The following is a 9,315-nucleotide window of genomic DNA, read 5'->3' as shown; positions in this document are numbered from 1 at the left end:
ATGTGCAGTTTGGCGCTATGCCATCTCCTCTTTCCCTTCGCCCGTGGTGCTCACGGGCGGTGGTCACAGCTTGGAGAAGCTCCTTCTCGGCGTACGTCCATGGTGGGCGACAAGTAGGAGGAACGGATCTGAAGGCGATTGCTTCAATAAGCTCGATTTTCGCGATTCTGGCGGCGGCGGTGCGGATTTTGTTGTTGCCCTTGCAACTCGTCTTGGTGACGAGGGGAAAGGGAAGCATCGAGTCTGTGTGCGCATGCGGTTGGACTCGCACTGGGGAACGGCGGTGCTTATCCAGGGAGCGCACTCACGGCGGCGTTCGTCGCGTCGTCGTCCATCATGGTAGCAGGGCGACCGCTCCCGCCTTCGACGTCGGTGATGGTTTCTTCCGCCGGCGTCCAAAAGTCATCTTCAACCTCCGTGCCGTCATGCCATTGCGGAGGCCTCTCGGCTACGGTGCGGCGAGCTCCCGCCTCCCCGTCCCAAGTGGCGTAGTCCCCGGCGACGTCGAGGTTGGCTGCATCGAGCTCTGGATCGATCTGCTTGGAGAAGGAGCAGGATCCAATTGCGTTCCTCTTATTCTTCTTAGGGTCCTAGGTGCAAGTTGTAAGGGCTGGTGTGTAATTTCTACATTTCCTGTTGCCTTATCTGTAAAATGTACCAGTGTTGACTTATAATGAGACTCTCGGTCCTTCGGGACTGATCCCCTTTGTTCAAAAAAAAAAAAAAACGTTCGATGCATCGTACGCTGCGGATGCGCTACACCACAGCAACCCGTCGATCTCAGCGTGCCGCCTATACTGTGCACCACATGGCACGTGCCACCAGATCTGTGTCCACGTCTACACCACAGTAAGTCTCTTTCATACCGTAAGGAAGGGTTAATATCACAAGAGAACGATTAAGGATTAGAGAGTTGTTTGATGGCGGGTGCAAGTATGAGTTTCGGCTGTACCGCGCTATATATTTGTCCAAGTGTTCTTTTACTATCTTCGATTCATATTAATTAACTAAACTTTATCCAAATATAGATATATCTACTCAACAAACACGTCTTAATTTGAATTGAAGAGAGTACTTACAATATCACATCCTTAAAATAAAGTGCTTCCAAATACGTGTTGAACAATAATCCTATTGAGCTAATTATTTGCCAATTCTTCAGTCATGGTCAGAAGTAGAAGCGTGGACACACACATATCGCAAAACCTAGTTGATGGGTGTTTTTCGTGTTTACCATCATAACTCCTAATTTGGTGTCCTTTATATGCACTTCATTCTAAGATAAATTCCAGAAGATGAGTGTGAGCGTGGTCTGATAACGTGTATCTAGTGCTATTTTAGCTTAGGATGCACTCCCAAAGCTATCCCATCGGAACAAAATATTGTCGTGGATAATCTAACGCATGGAATGTCTACAATGCCGAGATTTCAAATTCAGATTTGATATTTTGATTCATACATTGAGGGAAAATAATCCAACCGTGGATAATGGCCAACATGCCAAAATGACAAGTTCATGTAGAATTTGTACTGAACACTGTTCGACGCTTGATTTGTTCCCTTTTTTCTCAGTGACGAACTGTCCTTGGAGTTGGAATTTTACATGGTGCACCTTCTGTCTTTGGGATTGTTTTATGTGATTTTTTTCTGTTAGACATATGGTTTAGATAATTTGTTGACACAGTATGCATGGGTTACACTACTTGTAAACTTCCGTGGGCTTCCTGAGGATCGACAAGTGTCCATAGATCTAGACAAAACCTGCATTAAATATAAAAGCTGGTGACAGGGGCCATCAATATATACAAACAACCCAGATGCATACATGTGGGTGTGACTTGTTGGACTTTTCTATAATCATTATTGATTTCTGGGAAAAAACATATGCGTGCACTATTCTTGGTAGTGTTTATCTTCTGTGGATCAATTATTGTCTGTTTTTTGGAACTATTCGTATAGTCCCAACTCCCAACTATATACATTCAGGATTATGTAACAGGAGTACCACTCCGTGGCCTTAATCTCAAAAGTTGCTATCGCAGAACGTACGCTTTGGCCATCCATGCTTCATAAGTTTGTTCTTGGTGCATGCACCCCAGCGGTCAGCACGGAATGAATTAACAATGCTTCCTCCAATGATGCTAGTTAATTCCTAGTTTCCTACAAGCATCATGCACAATACTATAATACCCGCAAAAAAAAATCATAACCAAATATAATAATAACGTGCTGTGTGCAGATCGATCTAATCACTGTATCTTCAACGATATGTTCCCAATACACGCGCTTAACAATAACAGCTTTCACATAGCCCAAAATAATTAACATACTCGTATAAGAAAATCAAGTATCTCCTTCGTTCCAGTTTATAGATGTTGCGTGTATTTCTAGATTATAATGTAATATTAATTGTATGATAAAAAGTTACACCATTAAAAAATACATAACATTTAATATTTCTAATGATATATATTTTATATTAGGTTGATCAAATTAACAACCTAAATATTTGCGTAAAACTTATAGACCGATATGGAGGGAGTACGTGTCATGAATATCGTTGACTTGCGAATTAGTTAAAACAACTTAAACAAATATTCGTACATGCTCTAATTAATTGTATGATTAAGTATATGAAGTCTAAGCTGGCACACTACTCCACCATCAATCATCCATCCAAACTTAGGGTTTTAAATTGGATCATGGTGGGTATTTTCGCGATCTCTGGCACAATGTACTATATTCACGCTCAATCCATCCACCGGCCTCTACTCTGCATTAATTTCGTACCCATATCTTTTTCGACAAGTCGCACATTTTGTTTAATCGTGAAACTGTCAGTGCAATCTCTTCACGAGTGGCAGTGTGGTGATCCTGCATACCACTGCATGTTGTAGTATGCCAGTCGTTGATATAACATTCACGGAGTACCATTCCGCAAATATTACATCCCTCGGAGTAGTACAACAGAACATAGCAGGTCCATAACTCATTCATTTATTATTACAAATATCATACACACGTCGTCTCGGAGCTCCTCTTGGGTCCTAAGAGGAATACTCCTGGGTTCGAGGCGAACCCAACTTAGCTTACAATATAAGAGTCTCATTAAGTTATACATTTATTTCCTCGAGCAGCTAAATACTAAGAGTTCGGGCTGCTCGGCTACTACTACTACTCGAGATGTTCAGGCTTGATCTCCTCCGGAAGCCTTCCCGGTTCCGTAGACGATGAGATAGTCTACGCCCTCGATACCTCCAGAGAGGTCTGGTTCTTCATAGCCGATGATCTCGGCTCCTTCATTGTTGTCGTAATCCTCCTCCAGACGATTCAGACAATCTAAGCATGGGATTTAAGATTGGGATGAGTACGAGCGTACTCAACAAGTTCATTATAGATAAGAGGTGTTTAATACACTAGCTACGATATTAGACCAAAAAGTCTAACACCAATGCAAGTTTTGATAAACATTTCTTCAAGAGATTGCTTTTATTCCAAAGAGCTATGTCCGTCAGCCTTTACCGGTTTACTAGAACTTCATGGAGCTCCTTTCCGGCCGCGTTCGCAGTTCCTTATCCCGGAACAGGGAGTGACAGGTCACAGTTCTTTACACTCTGCAGAGGTGTGTTGCTTTACCCATAAGAGATCTTAACCTTGGTGCCAACCGGGCAGCTTTCCCGTCCACACTTCCTTCGGTGTGAGGTCCGGTATAAGGTCTAGCCAATCATGTTCCTCCGCTACCTCGAACACCCACCCTTTGTTGCATGCCCCGACCCTGGGTCCTCGCCGGTCCCATTATTCCCACTCACGGGTGGACCCCGACCACGACGACAGTTTGGGATCAAACCAAACTCCTTCGCCGGTAGCTGCAACCCATCATAGAATGCAATACCGTGGGGACTTAAGGCTTCCCCAGCCAACCGCTTGCACTTCGAGCGACAAGTGTCTACGGACTATGCCGTGGGGACTTAAGGCTTCCCCAGCCAACCGCTTGCCCTGACAGATACAAGTGTCTACGGTAAAGCGCATCCGTTGATGAACGAGAGGTGGAAACACTTTTGACTACTCCGTCCCACTCCGGATCTTATGGTTAACACGGGTATTACGGCACAAGAATCACTGGCGACATTTGTTGTTTAATCCTAGATGGATATAAACCCGTGCAATGGAACCTCCACCATATCAACACAATTCATGGTTCCATTGCCCACCACATAGTCATATTCATAGTTATGAAAGTAGTGGTTTTGATTTTTATGCAATAGTGATAACCATAATACTTTGCAAGTAATTTGATAGAAATACACAAATGACATGAGCAAGTGATGAACTTGCCTGAACACTGCAAAGTTTTGCAGTTGGAAGGTGTGGACTGACCCTTGTCCTCTGTCTCTGAAAAATAGCATCATTGTCCGATAAGGGCAATGGTTAAAGAAGCAATTATGCATGATTCCAGTTTTAGGGTTTGTTTCCCCCTTCCGATGTCGTTGTTATTTTATGAGAGGTTAATACTAAGAACAACTTGTAGATACTTGATTTAGGGTAAATACAACCTTGAAATATTGTCAAGGTGTTTTTAAAATCCAATTGCTTTAATGGACTTATTTTCATTATTGAAAATAATATGAGTGATTTAAATTATTATTTAAATCATCTAAATAAGACTTATTCTTAATTGTCTTCAAAAATTCTGTTTGGTATTTTATTTAAATAGAGCATTTTATGCTGATCCATTTACATATTTTTAATTATTTTTTTAGAGCTTTATCAATTTTCTATTGAATTTCAAAGTTTCAGGTTTTTATTGAATTGTGAAAAGTCATATTTGCCCCTGGGCCCACCTGTCAGTGGAGCCCAGTGGGTTGGGCTAAACCAGCTCGGGTCCAACCAACCCGAGCGGTCGCTCACTCGCCCACCACCTCGCGCCCGTGTCCGAACCCTAACCCTAGAGCTCTGGCGACGCCGTGGTCGCCGCCGTCTTCTCCGATATTTCCCGTCCGCTTCCGGCCATCGCCGCCGGCGAGATGGGGCGCATCAGCACCGCCACTTGACGGCGCACCAGATCATCGGCGTCGATCTGGTCCTAGCCGCTCCCTTCGCCGATCCCCATCGCGGTCGCCCTCTCTGTGTTGCGGTGCTCTTCGGCGCCTCTGGTGTGATGGCGCCGTCGAGGCCTTCGCCGCCGTGGTGCGGGGCGCTGCGGCGCTAGACGGAGCCTGGCCTGGCCAGGTGCCGTCGTGCTTTCGACGCACGCCGCCGTGGCCGCCATGGCTGCGGCAGTCGTCTGCTCGCCCCAGGTACGCCTCTTCCGATTCCCTCCTTTCTCTCACTCTGGCCTGCTCTTCTTCTTCCTCCAGTAGCTCTGCTACGCCTAACTCACTGTGTGTGCGTATGCTGCTTTGCTGCTGCGCTGATGCTTGTGCTGCTGTGTTGTTCATGCGGCTCTGCCTCACTAGCCTTGATCATGGTCGCCATGGCCATGCCAGAGCTTGCCTTCCTGCTATCCTATCCATTTCTTGCTTAAATTCCCTTCTATGGCTCGGTTATTGTTACTAAGCTTGCCAGATGCTCAATTGTGTTCCTATAAGCTTGCTCATGAGCATCTTGTAATGTTCAGGGACTACCTAATGGCTACTGTCTTGCTACAATTAAATCCATTTGATTGCTTAGTGGCTCTGGTTGTGATGATGGTTTAATTATATGTGTGTGCTATTCATGTCAGGCTTGATCCAGTGGTACATCATGTATTTGATGTGCTTTTGGATACAATTACAGTTCATCTATTAGTTATCTGTGAAGCAGTTGTTGATTACATGTGGCCAATTAATTATCTGGTCCATGCTCTGTTGCTTAGTGATGCTCTAGCATGCTCTAGCATGCTATAGCAAGCTCTGATGATCATGTGATCATCAACATCTGGTAATTGGTTTGCTTACCTGTTGCCTGTGCATTGCTGTTACCTAATTATGTGTATGTGTGTGGCACAGATCAGTGCTGGTGCTTGCTCAAGCATCAGCTGATGCTTGCAGTGATCCTCTGGATCATTAGCAAATGTCTGTTCCATGATTTACTTGTTAATATCAATTATCTGTGTTGCCTTTATTGATGGAGTGGATAATTGATGTGAACTGTGATACAGTGATGATCATCACAATTGATTGGCTTGGCTAGATGGATGCCAACAGTGGTTGGGAACCCTAGCCCTTCTTTGAACCCAATCAGGGTGATGATATTTGTATTTGGCTTGTTGGTTTGGCTGTTCTAGGGTTTGAGGTGACCCTGGCAGTAGTCATATGCTGCCCTAGGGTAGCTCCCCTATTTGTTGGCTTGCTGTTGCTCACCAAATGCTTTCTGGGTGATCCATTTATTGGATTGCCAGTGGCTCTTGATGTTGAAATCAAATAGACAATATTCTGTCTAGGTCTGATGGTCAACTAGCTGTAGGTGCTAAGTGTGTGTAACTAGGCTAACTTGTGCTCTCATCTCTTGCTGGATTTCTTCAGTTATGCAATGATTGTCATATCTGTTGTTCCCTTTTGATGATTGACCAGTGGCCTTTCTGCTCTTGCTTGCACCATATGGCTTAATAGCCAGATGATGACACAACTTGGGTATCACACCCTTTTGATTATGTGTGATTGATGCTTATGCTTATATATGAACAAAACCATCTGGTTTGTCCATGATGCTTGGTATACCTCACTCCAGCTCCTAGAATGTGATGTTGGTGTAGAGGTTTGCCTCTGTGTTGATCTTATGGTTGCTTTGCTTGCCCTGCTCCTCCTGGTGACTTGATGAAACTTGATTTAATTCAGTGGTGTGCTGGAATAGATTGAACAAGTGAGGTACATTCTATCTGTTCTAGCTGTTCTTGGTGTTCTTGGTGGCTTACCAGTTCAGTTCTGCCGATGGTTGAATCAAATGGCTAGGGTTTGGCTGTGAAAAGCTTTTATATGCTTCTGGCTTGCTCTTGTTGGTCGACAGCACCACCTGCAGCTTGTGGTGACTCACTCTGGTGTGTGTGTGTTGTTACACATGCACACAACCTTGTGTGCTGCCTGGTTGTGTGTGTGTGCAAGTGCTGTGCACTTGGACTTGGTCCTATCTGTGGCATTGACCTGCTCGGCAGAGACTTGATCATATCCTCTCCAATTCTATTTGATTTCTAACCTGCCAAGTGGCTTTGCCACTTGGCTTAATGATCTGGTTGTTGTGTATGTGTGCAGATACCAAGTGTTGATCAGGATGAACTCAAGATCATCAAGATCAAAGAATTCATGAAGATCACAATGTAGTTTAGGTCATTTAGATATCTTGTAATTTTCCTTTTTCTTTTTCTATTTATTCAATTCTTGTAATGTGTTGTAATTCCATATTTCAAATCTGAATATTGTAAAGACAATGTATTATGTGTGTGATGATCAATAAAGCCCAAGTTTTCCTTATTGAGCTTAGTTAATAGTTGTTTTACTTATATTATTGCTTAATGGTAATTGTTTGTGAAATTATCTCAAATTTGAATTATGTGATGATTATTTGATGTTTGAATTTGAAATTCAAATTCAAATTTGGTTTGAATTCAATCATACAACTTAATTTAGAATTCAATCATGCAACTTAATTTAGAATTCAATCATGCAACTTAAGGTTGTGATGCAAACTTTCCCCTCTCTTCTCAAAACCCTAGTTTAGTTGAATAAGGAACAGGTTTGTCGCACTCTCGAAACCCTAACCTTGTAAGGTGTCGAGAGAGAAACTTGTCCCCCTTCGATGCAGTTTTTGTTTAAAAGCGCGAAATTTCCCCAGAATTTGCAATGCAATGCACATCCCTTTCTAAAATCTACCCCTCGATCGTCTCTAAACCTGGGACATTACAGCCTTTCCCCCTTAAAGAAAACTTCGTCCCGAAGTTGTGGTTGTAATACCTGAAAAGTTCGGGGTATGTTTTCCTCAGGTCTTCCTCTTTTTCCCAGGTGGCTTCCCTCTCGGGATGATGCTTCCATTGTATCTTGCAATACTTTATAGCTCGATTCCTGAGTTGTTTCCAGTTTTCCTCGAGAATCTTTGCTGGCTTCTCGATGTATGTCAAATCTGGTTGTAACTCAAGCTCTTCATGTGATACTGGTTCATCTGGTGTCTTCAAGCACTTTCTGAGTTGTGACACATGGAATATGTTGTGAACCTGAGATAACCTTCCCTGTAGTTCCAACTCGAAGGCTAACCCTCGGTTTTGACTCAGAATCTTGAAAGGTCCGATGTACCTAGGGCTGAGCTTTCCTTTTACTCCAAACCTCTGGAGTCCTTTCATCGGGCTCACCTTAAGATATACCATGTCTCCAACTCTTGGCTCCCACGTTCTCCTCTTTTGATCGGCATAACTCTTCTGTCGGCTCTGGGCTATTTTGAGCCTATCTCTGATGATGTCAATGACTTGTTGCTTTTCCTTGACATAATCAGGGTTGAACTCTTTGCTTGCTCCGGCTTCATACCAACATATCGGTGATCTACACTTTCTTCCATACAAAGCTTCGAACGGTGCCATCTTGATACTGCTTTGATAGCTATTATTGTATGAAAACTCTGCTAGTGGTAAGTGCTCCTCCCATGATCCTCCGAAGTCTAGGGCACAAGCCCTAAGCATATCCTCTAAGATCTGGTTGGTTCTCTCGGTTTGTCCACCTGTCTGGGGATGATAGGCGGTACTATAGTCCAACTTGGATCCTAAGGCTTCGTGTAGCTGCTTCCAAAATGCTGATGTGAACACGGATCCTCGATCCGACACGATCTTCTTAGGCACTCCATGCTTACTCACGATCTCTTTGATGTAAAGATCGATGAGTTTCTCTCCTTTGTCCTGCTGATTTACCGGTAGGAAGTGTGCACTCTTCGTCAACCGGTCCACGATTACCCATATCATGTCCTTCTTTTTATTAGTCATGGGTAGTCCGGTGATGAAATCCATCCCTATTTCCTCCCATTTCCACTCTGGAATAGGTAAAGGTTGTAACTTTCTCTTGGGACTGCGGTGTTCAGCCTTCACTCTCTGGCAGGTATGGCATTCCGCCACGTATTGTGTTATTTCTCTCTTCATATTATTCCACCAGAATAACTCCTTTAGATCCATGTACATCTTTGTACTACCCGGATGAATGGAGTATGGTGTTTGATGGGCTTCCCGGAGTATTACTTCCTTGATTTCAGCAATATCCGGAACACAAATTCTCTTCTGGAACCATAATGATCCCGATTCTCCGCGGTGAAATTCTGATGGTCTTCCTTCATCTATTCTTCTCATCTCCTCCATGATGAATGGAT

Source organism: Lolium perenne, chromosome 5 (genome assembly GCF_019359855.2).
Source record: "Lolium perenne isolate Kyuss_39 chromosome 5, Kyuss_2.0, whole genome shotgun sequence".
NCBI lineage: Eukaryota > Viridiplantae > Streptophyta > Magnoliopsida > Poales > Poaceae > Lolium > Lolium perenne.
Note: the sequence above shows the minus strand (reverse complement) of the source record.